Genomic DNA, 10,992 nt, shown 5'->3' with positions numbered 1-10,992 from the left:
TAGCTAAGTTGAAGTTCTTCTATCTCAAACCCCTAAACAGGGCATTTGGCAACAGTAATCGTTAAGAACATGAATTTTTAGCTTCAGAATTGTTCATTAAGTTGTTTGGTAACAGTCTCTAGTCAATTTGTATGGTGAATCTCAATTTGCCTTCAAGTTGGGCATCAGCTCTGAACCTCCGGCTTGTTCATGGTGGTTTAGGTGCTCAAGAAGGATGGGGACAAAGCCAAGGACTGGTGGTGGTCACTGGAGTCCATTGTAATTGAGCTATAGAGAATAGTCAGAATTAAACTAGTATTACGTACAAGGATGTGTTGTGATAGCAAATTTGTACATTATAATTCTACCTACGAAGGTAGGAGTAGCCCATCTTCTCCCTCACAAAATCCACCTCCAAACCTCTCGCTTTTCTCCCTTTTGCCTCCCCTTCCCCAATCCAAAGCTTGACAAGCCACCTCTTGTTGATCACTTTCTAGTTCCTTCTTAGATCCACTACTTATCTTCTCCAAATTAATCATCAAGTGCTAGCTTCATGTGGGCATGCATCTTGTTGCACAAGCATAGTTCTAATTTTTCCAGCACATTTATCAGTATAAAACGGTGTTTTCCTTACTTGAATTTACATTAAGATCAGCTCTACAAATTTGGGTTTAAAGTGGTTTCCGAAAGCCAAGGTGCCAGTGGCATCAAAAGATACCGCCGGCCACGTTGGATCAGGCTGCAAGGGTACGCTACTTGCTTTTTAAAAACAGTCAGCCCTTTTGACAACGTTTGGACTTTTATTATAGCTTAAACTGTTATAGCTAATTCTACAGTCTAATCGTGTTCTTTTTGCTTGATTTCAACTTTGTTTTTTTTTTTTTAATGAACGGGTGCCAATCTATTATTAAGAAAGAATAACGAATACAAAGAATGAAAGAATAACGAATACAAAGAATGGAAAAAGAAGAAGAAAGACTGTACAACAAGTCCTCACTACATAGTGGCAACCATATTACCACACCTATCTGGTTTGTTAGCGTTACTACCTCTGACCAATAGTTCAATGAGATTGAACGAGCGGCAATCATAGCAAACTGAAATATGAACAGATATATGCTTCACCCAAAAATAGAAACCAGAACTAGTCTGAAATTGTGGCACGGTAGAGTTCAGTTCTTCCATCGAGTATTCTTAGATCTAACTGTAATGCTCAACACGCCTGAAGGAAGAACTTCCAGGAAGCTGTGTAACAGGTAAGTTTCACAGACAATGAAATCATCAGCATCATAGTAAACTCGTTAATCAACAGTTCTGCCATCTTGCTAAAAAATTCCTGCTCCAATCAATTCTCCCTTAGAGATTGTCGATACCAGGTCCATCAACCCTCTTAAGGCTTGGCTTTCCAAAGGGGGGCAAAATTTTTGTTTCCAACCATACTTGGATAGCCTTCATAACAACCTTGCTCCAAAATTGTTGCAAAAAAAAAAAAAAAAAAATAGAACATGTCTGTCAGATCTCTTCTTTAGCACTTTAACTGGTTCCAAAACATTATCATGAATAGCTTTATTCCTGGAGATCCATATTTTCCATATGACTATATGAAAACATAACCTCCAACATTTCTGAAATTCTTTACAGGAAAATCTTTTCCTAAACCACCATTGAAGAACACATTTGGCATTCTAATTATACCAAACCAGGATAGAACATAGTTCCAAACGTATAGACAATAAAAATATGATGTTCCTGGTCCTTCACTGCTCTACAATAGAGAACACATCTGGAAGCTAGCTCAATGCCAAATCGTTGCAATCGAGTCTCAATTTGTAATCTCCCTAAACTAGCAATATGTGTAAACCAGGAGGCTCGAGGAACATGGTTAATCCGTATCCATCTTCGCCAAGTAACAATAGGGGCTTTCAATCGAGTATGCTGCCAAATTTGCCTTCGATTATCGATTGGCCGACCATTACTAGTCCAAATCAAAATATCTCTGCCATCATTTAACTGTTTTTGACAGCACGCCACTACCCTAGGATAGTTTATTCATCTTTCCAAGTCATGAGAATATTTCTCCATTGCCTCCCTAAGCGGGAGATGCAAATCAAGGACCACCTCCAAACAAGCATCAGCAGAAAATTATTGAAAAGTGGCTCCCCAGACTAAGGGTCTGTCTAAAATTTGAGCCTGAACCCACTTTCCAACACATATCTTTGGCAATGCTCTTCCAAGCTCTCGTAATATCCTTCCAGATTGGAGACGTCTTAGGCCCTGGTCTCCAAGTGCAGACACTTCTGAAGCCCAAATATTTTTGTCTACAAAGATCAGCCCATAGACACTCACTTGACAAGGCTATGCAGCCTAAGTAGGCTAAATAATCATTGGTTAATTTGCCAAGTCTTCTTATTCCAACACCCCCTTCAATTTGTGGAAGAGAGAATTCTCCAAGAGACAATGTGTCTTTTATTACCAATCTCAAAATCTTCCTAAATGAACTTAGCAAAGATGTTTTCCATTACCTTCCAGACAGATTTAGGACATTTATAACACCTGGAGAGGCTGATAAAACTGATTTAACTAAAGAAAGACACCTTGCAAAGCTTAGTAATTTGCCTTTCCACATCGATAATTTGTGCTGGATTTTCAGAATCATAGAATTCCAAACAGAAATACCAAGAGCTCTGTCACTAAGAGGCAGTCCCAAATATTTGGTGGGTAAACTACCTCTAGAACATCTCGTGCTGACAGCAAGTTATGTGAAGAACTTGGATCTCCGCCAGACCAAAAGGAAAGAAATTAGCACATGCCAATTCGGTGAGTGTTGGAAAAATTCATGATAGAATTGTTAGTGGCCTTAGAAAAGAGAAATAAATCATTTGCATGCACAATGGCTGGAATCCCTTGCAAGTTCCTACGGAGTCTTGGAATGTGAATATGAGCACCCAAGATAGCTGAATGGATCTTTCTTAATAAACTTTCCCTTACAATCAAGAACAAGTAAGGTGATAGAGGGTCACCTTGTCGCAGGCCTCTCCTTCCCTCGAAGATAGCCCCTTCTTTGCTATTGAGAAGCATAGCATAGGAGACACACAACACATGATTCTTTGAATCCAAACTGAATCAAACATGGATAAGTGACGGAGGCCATAAAAAAATCCCAGTCTACTCTATCATAAGCCTTAGAAAGATCAATCTTTATACACACACCTAATAGGATGATAACGAGTTCACCATCTCATGGGCTAAAAGATAACATTTGTGCATGCTGCGACCAGCCAAAAAAGCCCCTTGGTAAGGCGAGATAATTATGTTCAAAATGTCTTTGAATCGAACTAACCATCAGCTTCGAAACGATCTTAAAAATGCAGTTCCCCAAGGTGATGGGCTTGAAATCAGTAGTAAGTTGAGAATCGTCCTTTTTTGGAATAATAACAATATGGATTCTGCCCAACCTTCTCACCATTTTACCCATACGGAAAAGTCTCTAACAATAGCAGCCACATCGGGTCCAACAATGTCCCAGAACAGCTGGCAAAAAACATACGGAAAGCCATCCGGTCCAGGGGGGACTATCCTCCTTGGCTTCAAAAACCACTCTCCGCACCTCGTCTCCAATATGGGATGCAAAAGACTTTCATTCTCTTCAGCTGAAACTCTCTCGCCAATCATCCTAGCCGATGGAATAGTACCGAGAGCGCTATACCTTTTGCAAAGAAGTTTTGAAAATAACGCGATCATGCACCAAGTATCTCCTCAAGGTCAGAAAACTCTCCTTCATTAGTGATTATTCTTTTAATCTGCTGCTTCCTGACCCTGTTCTTAACATATTCATGAAAGAATTTGTTATTTTTCTCTCCAAGCTGAAGCCATTTACATCGAGCCTTTTGCTTCCACTTATTTTCCTCTTTCCTTAAGGCTTCAGCAAGAGTTTCACGAATTCTAGCCTCTTTAGAACACCATTGTGCGTATCCAGAATTTCTGTCATTTTCTATCTCCTGCAACTCTTTCTGCAGCTGTTCCACCTGAGAATCAATTCTGCCCTCAAACAGTTTTATTCCATATGCTTAAGCGCTTCCTTACCCTGTTCAATTTCTCAGTCAGCCTGATCATAGGACAACCTTCAACAGCCATGTTCTAGGTTTCAAGAATAATGGATCTGCATTCTGCACGGTCAGCCCAATGGCTAAAAAACCGAAAGATACCCCCACGACCATGAAATCTCCTTTCTTCAATAAAATGAAATACTAATGCAGCATGATCAGATTCTAAAGAGAGTGGAAAGATAACAATTGCCAAAAAATTTTTCCAACCACAACTTGTTCATGAAACAGCTATCTATACAGCTTTGAACAAGAGCTCCGGGTTGTCTATTGTTCGACCTTGTGAATTGATTGACAGGGTCTTTAAATTCAACCAAATCAGGAAGATAACAATTGCCAATAAATTTTTCCAACCACAACTTGTTCATGAAACAGCTATCTATACAGCTTTGAACAAGAGCTCCCGGTTGTCTATTGTTCGACCTTGTGAATTGATTGACAGGGTCTTTAAATTCAACCAAATCAGGAAGATAACAATTGCCAATAAATTTTTCCAACCACAACTTGTTCATGAAACAGCTATCTATACAGCTTTGAACAAGAGCTCCGGGTTGTCTATTGTTCGACCTTGTGAATTGATTGACAGGGTCTTTAAATTCAACCAAATCAGCATATTGAGTGAAAGTGTTGAACATCATACAAGCATTGGTAGTAGTAGGGCGACACCCGGTTTTTTCTTCCCAACTCCTAATTGCATTAAAATCTCCGACAATAGACAGAGATTAGTTTGATTGGATAGCACTGCTCCAAGCATAACCAGCTGACTTCTGCTATGAAGATATACTCCAACAACGTCAAATTCAATCTCAAGGTGCCTACTGAAAAAAGTACAGTCAACCCAATACAAGTTGCATCTACAGCTTAGTAACTCAAATTTACTATCATCGCATCCAAACAGAATTTTTAACCCACTTATTATCACAGTCTAAATTTGAATCTATAGAAAAAGATCTATATCTCCTCTTAAAGGATTCAACCCTCTCGAAAGTCAACATAGTATCTAGCAAAACAGATACCCGATATTTGGGACTGGAAAACATTCCACCAGTCTCTTTGGCCTGCAGGATTTGCAAGCCCTCTTACATTCCAGCTAGTTATATTCATCAAGAAATCGCAGCAACCACGCACTCCCCTGGACCATTAGTCTCCCATCCATCCTCCTTCATATCCATCTGGTTATCATAAGACCCCAGTAAAAAGTCATGATCAGAATAACTGAAATCTGACTCCTTTAGATTTTTTAAATTCTCTTGTCCCCCACATTTCGAATTCTTCTTTTTAATTTCGCTAACCTCCTTACAGTGAAGGATTCGCTTCTTGCCGTTGTTTTTGTGGCTTTTGGAGCCTTTAAATTTATCTTTCTTCAGCTTTGGAGATGCCCTTTTCTCCCTCACCCTTCTTGTGTTAGCAAATAGGCCGTCTTTTTTGTGTTGTTCAGGTGTTTGATATCCCTGAATGTTTTAGCGTTTGCTGCATATTGTCTCCTAATTGTAGAAGATCATGTTTTTAGTACTTTCTAGCAGGTGTAGGGTTTTGTTTTTTTTTTTTGTGATGTGATTTTGAGTAACAAGCTAAATAGTAAAAATCTCGCGTCGAATAATAAAATAAACCGTCTTCAACAAAATGGCAAGTGCAGATCAAATACGAGGAACAGAAATATTAATAAGGAAATTACTTGAAGAAAAATAACACTAGTTTAGTCAATTCTTTTTGCTCATTAATTCAACAAAAAAACGAACACGTATAAATTTTTTTGCTTTATTAATTCAATAAAGAACAATCGAGTTATACAACTAGTTTATTAAAGAAAAATATACAAAAAGGCAAAAACCAAGTGCGGCGGCCGTTGGGTAGCAAAGATAATCCTCTTTATGCATTAAACGAGTTTCGGTGCATCCATCAATTCTACTCCTTCGAATGTTTCGCCAATAGTGCCCCACCAACCTGAAGATCAAACAAAAGAAACGAAGCACAAAAAGCCCTAAATGACGCGTTACATCCCAGTCTAAGCTAAACCCTAAGTAATTAGTTATTTGTATATTAAGAACTCGATGAAGACATTTAATCACAAGACAGCTTAAATTTCATATCAAACCTAACTAGAATGACCAAATATTGACCAAAACCTCGAACGAGATCCTCAGTTAACTAACCAAACCAAACTCAATGGAAAACTAGTATATGTTGACGGTGTCAAGACTGAACTAGTTGACTATATACTAAACCGACTCTAGCATGGAAAACTCGTTCTCCAAACAAAAAGGTAGATGTTCGAATTTAGAAAAACAACCCAAGAAATAGCGATCATGTATCTACAGCTGGAACAGCCTAGTTAATAAAAATCAAATAAGAGAGTACCTGAAGTCACCAAATCTATCTTTGAATAGAATTTAATCACAAAATACAATTAACCTAAACTAATATTTGACCTAAAATATTCTCGACGCAACACAAGAATAGGAAAATAGAAATAAAAGCTAAACTAAGCTAGATACCTTGAATTGGAGCTACTCCAAGAAGATTCAACGAAAACGGACAAAGTTGAACACAAAGCGAAAAATAATTGTCGCTGAACTGATTGGCGTTCTTCAGAACACCAGCTAGGGAGTTTTGTTGCTCAAGTGAAGCTGACCTACTCAATACCTCAGATCTCAATCTTAAATGAAAACTAACTAATTCCTACTAATCAAAATCTTGAAGAAAAGCAAACAACACTGATTTAGAAAACCAAACTACAGACCGGCAGAACCAGAACTACGATCGGCGGTGCTTATGGAAACCAGTGAAGCATATTTTTATTGTTCTTGTGAAATTGAATATGTTTCAACGATTTTCCTACACATATTTCATGCTATTCTACTGCTAATACCAAATGAGAGAAATCAGATCGTCAGTTCAACCAGGGATCTCGATATTAAGCAGAAAAATCACTGTTGAAATCAAAATAGGGAACAGTTAAAAGAGAACTTTGATGGTGACCTTCTTGACGAACATCAATCGCTTTCTTTTTTTAAAAAAAAAAACACTTTATTCTCTTAAACCGATCTGAACTCTTCCTAAACTATTGCGATCAACATCAAATAAAAAGAAACAGGATGAAGTTTAAACAACCAACCATCGAATAAATTAAATGAAAAATCGCGCGCCCCTTTCTTCTTCAGGCGGAACCTATTTAATCTGCGCTCCTTCCTGCGCCTTGCCCGCCGAATGGTAGATGACTAGCACACTACCAAGGAAGCCTTCGATAAAAAATCTAAGAGATCGTTAGGTAATCTGCTATAATACAGGAAACTTTTAGTTCTTCAAAACCATGTTCAAGCTTCTTAGTTTTTATTTTTTTTTTTAAGAATTTATACTTCAACTGAATAGTGCTTTGTCATGTTTTATCATATTTCAACTTAGTATCTTGAAGAGCTGGCTGATGAACTATACGTAATCATATCAATCTCGTCCGAAGACTCTAAACTGCTAAAAAATAACATACATACATATACAAATCATAAAAGTCATATTGAAGAGACTGATTCTTTTTATCCGGGATGTTACATTTAGAATTTCTCTTGCATTTTGTGGATGTAATTTTGAAAGTCTTCGTCTGTTTGGTATAGTGAGTATTGATGAAATGAGTGTTGACCTTTTCTTTCATAATGAGTCTTGACCTTTTTATGAAAAATGACATTTGTTTGTATAGTAAATATTATAAATAATTTGTCAACAATTAAATTTCTTCTTGTTTCTTGAATTAGTGGTTAATATATATATGTGTGTATATATATATATATATATATATTATGTTACCTCCAATATGTGTGTAGTTTCACTAATTGTTTTTCAACTACCACTCAACTGAAAAGGCACTTTTAAATTCCATTTTTTGGTCATCCAAACAAAAAACTAGGCTTTGAAAAGTGAAAACCTCGAACGACTAAAACAAGGTTTTAATAACTCATTAAAAAAAGACCCAGGTTTTGATAAAAACAATTTTTTGAAGGTGTTCATCCAAACACTACTTTAAAATTTTCAACATATGTTAAATCCTGAATATATTCCATATAGTTTTAAAATCAATTTTTTTTGCTTAATTTTTAATGACTTCTTCAAAACTGGATACAAGGATAGAATGTAAAATTTTTAGGGACTACAATTTCTTCCCCATCCTTCAATGTTGTTGTCCTCAATAACAACCCATGTTTAATCCCGATCCCATGGTATGCATGGTAAGAAGAATAATAGATCAAGGGACAAGGATAGCTACAAAATTTAGTGCTTCTTTGAAGTGTGTTGAGCAGACTTAACCACCTCATTGCACCCATCCCATGTGAAATCTCACAATTTTCTGCTGAGATGGGTATGGAATTACTTCTTCGACAATAAACATTAAAAAAGAAAAGAAAACGTCTTTGTTTCTGTGACTAAGTAGAAAATAATGCGAATACTTGACTGGTTCCGAAAGCACTCGGGCACAGAATAAATGCCTTGTCTATTGATAGCACAAAATAGTACAATTGAAAGATATCATAGGGATGCATGCAAGGTGAGTTCGAGCGAAGCTAGGGCGCTTGCAGAACTTGAGCTCTGCTAGGCTGAGCTTAAAAGCTCGAACTCGGATGCGTTAAACTCGAGCGAAGGTTTGGCTGGAGCATAGCCGAACTATTCATCAACCTTGGCTCAAGCTTAGCTGAGCCGTTCATTATGTATTTTATTGCTTGAGATTCATCTTGTTTAGCCAAGCCAAGCTTGCCTATTTCAAATTAAACTTGTTAAGTTAAGTAAGTTTGTTTTTCAACTTAAACTTGACTCATTTACTAAACAAATAGAGATCGAGTCAAATTTAACCGAGTGGGTTTGAATTGAGCCCGAGTTGGCTTGCCAACTAGTTGAACACTCCTCGCTTGTACTTATTATGAAAGGCCCTTGTCCATGCTCCATAAATAAAGCTTATTGTTCTCATAACCCTTTATTTCTCAGTACCTCAAGCTCACTGAGCTGCAGATGATGTTCCTTGCTAGTCCGCGCTGAGTCGAAATTTTATGTTTTAATTGTCCAATGGGCCTGTACCCTAATTCAATCGGCATGTGACATGCCTTGCCAAATACCAAAGGATACAATGACATGCCAATCACAGACTTAGATGTAGTCAGATATGTCTATAAGACAACATACGAGCGCCGTTTTCAATCTGCTTGAACTAAAAGTCCCGTTTCAAAATGGTAAGAAGCTGTTACTGTCTAATAAATCTTGTTCACCTGCTACAAAACTTGTTCACGTCTAACATAGGTCACCATAAACCTGACTGCAGCACTATCGTTATGGTTTTACTGTCTAGAAAGCGGCCACCTCATGCCAAGAACTGAGAACTCTGAGAGGGACTCAACCACCTCCTCCGGAACGCAGTGCCCAATTACTCAACCTACTCCGAAAAACGAAACACCTTTGGATCCTCCCACAATTAACCACTAGTTGATCGGCCTTCTTTGTTTTGTTCCAGTGTATAGGAAAAGAATCATTTATTTGGTGGATGACACCGTCGTCGTCCTGGACAAATGGCTTGCTACTGTACTTTTGCTTCCCTTTTTATTTCAAACTTCGAAAGCAAACTCTTATACCGGCAGATCAATCCACCAGATGTGGTAGAGTTTGCGGTCCTTTTCAGCATAAGATGCTGTAGAGCAGCATGACCATGGTCTGAGTAAACGACCAGCTTGGACGAGAAGAGAAAATACTAATATGGAATTTCTCAAGAGCAAATATTATAGCCAACAATTCCTTCTTCATCCTACTGCAGTTCAATTGCACGTAGAATAGCGTCCTGCAGGCATAATAGATAACAACAAAGGGTTTCTAATCGGCCCATTTGGCCAATAATTGCCCTTACGACATTTGGCCACCGGTAATCTATTTGGCTAAAGAAACAATTTCAATCTAAATTCTAAAACTACAACAAATAATTAAAGACACAAAACCCAAGTGTGCTAAACATGTGCCTTAAAAGTAACGAAAAATACATTAACATATATTCTATAATGCATGGATGACTCCGACTCTACCTCTGGAGGGATATTGATGAGCACAAGATTCCATCATATCCACCTACATCGCTTCCATCCCTCGTAGAAATCCACCACAGCCCAACGAACCGATGCAAACGAGGGAAGGGAAGGGCAAGGTCGAGAAAATCGTGAGACAGAAACATTAATAATAAATAAGGCTCACGGTCCGAATCTGATAAGCGAGAATTCGTACAACCATCTGAAAATTGGAGGAGCAAATATAAACTAAGCCCAAGCCGATGTCCCTCCTTTGAGAGATTTTATTAATCACAACTTCGTTTTGCAATGTGCTCTAATTCCTAACTAGTAACCTATATTTCAATGAATTCCTAACTAAGCTCCGACTTAATTTCCTACTCAGGGTTTGCACCAATTTAAAAACTCACAATTTATTCCATCTTGAATCTAGATCCCATGGATCTCTTTCCTTGTTTGGGTCCACTCTTAGGATGAGAAATTATATATGGATAGTTTTGCCCTTGGATCTCTACAGTGCCCAGTTTCATATCTAAAACTCTTGATTTAGATTTGATTTGAAAAGAATCGGCATTGAAGCTTGTTAACGTCCGAAACATCTTCAACCACAGGTAAATTAAATAAATGCATGCGGCATATGATGCGCGTTTGTGACTGGCCCTATGTTTACTTAGCTATTCCGCTTGTGATGCGCGTTTGTGAGGCAGACCGGATGTTTGCTTTGCTCCAAGGACGTGTATTTTTGTTAGTTTAAATTTAGATTATTTTATTCGCGTCGGCAGTCACTCTTGCCGTCGCAGGCGCGTTTCGTCTTGGTTGCTGAAAGCAACGATTCCTCCGAGAAACCAACCTTTGGGTGGAACGGTTCTTGCTGCTGCCCGTCG

Source organism: Nymphaea colorata, chromosome 3 (assembly GCF_008831285.2).
Source record: "Nymphaea colorata isolate Beijing-Zhang1983 chromosome 3, ASM883128v2, whole genome shotgun sequence".
NCBI lineage: Eukaryota > Viridiplantae > Streptophyta > Magnoliopsida > Nymphaeales > Nymphaeaceae > Nymphaea > Nymphaea colorata.
Note: the sequence above shows the minus strand (reverse complement) of the source record.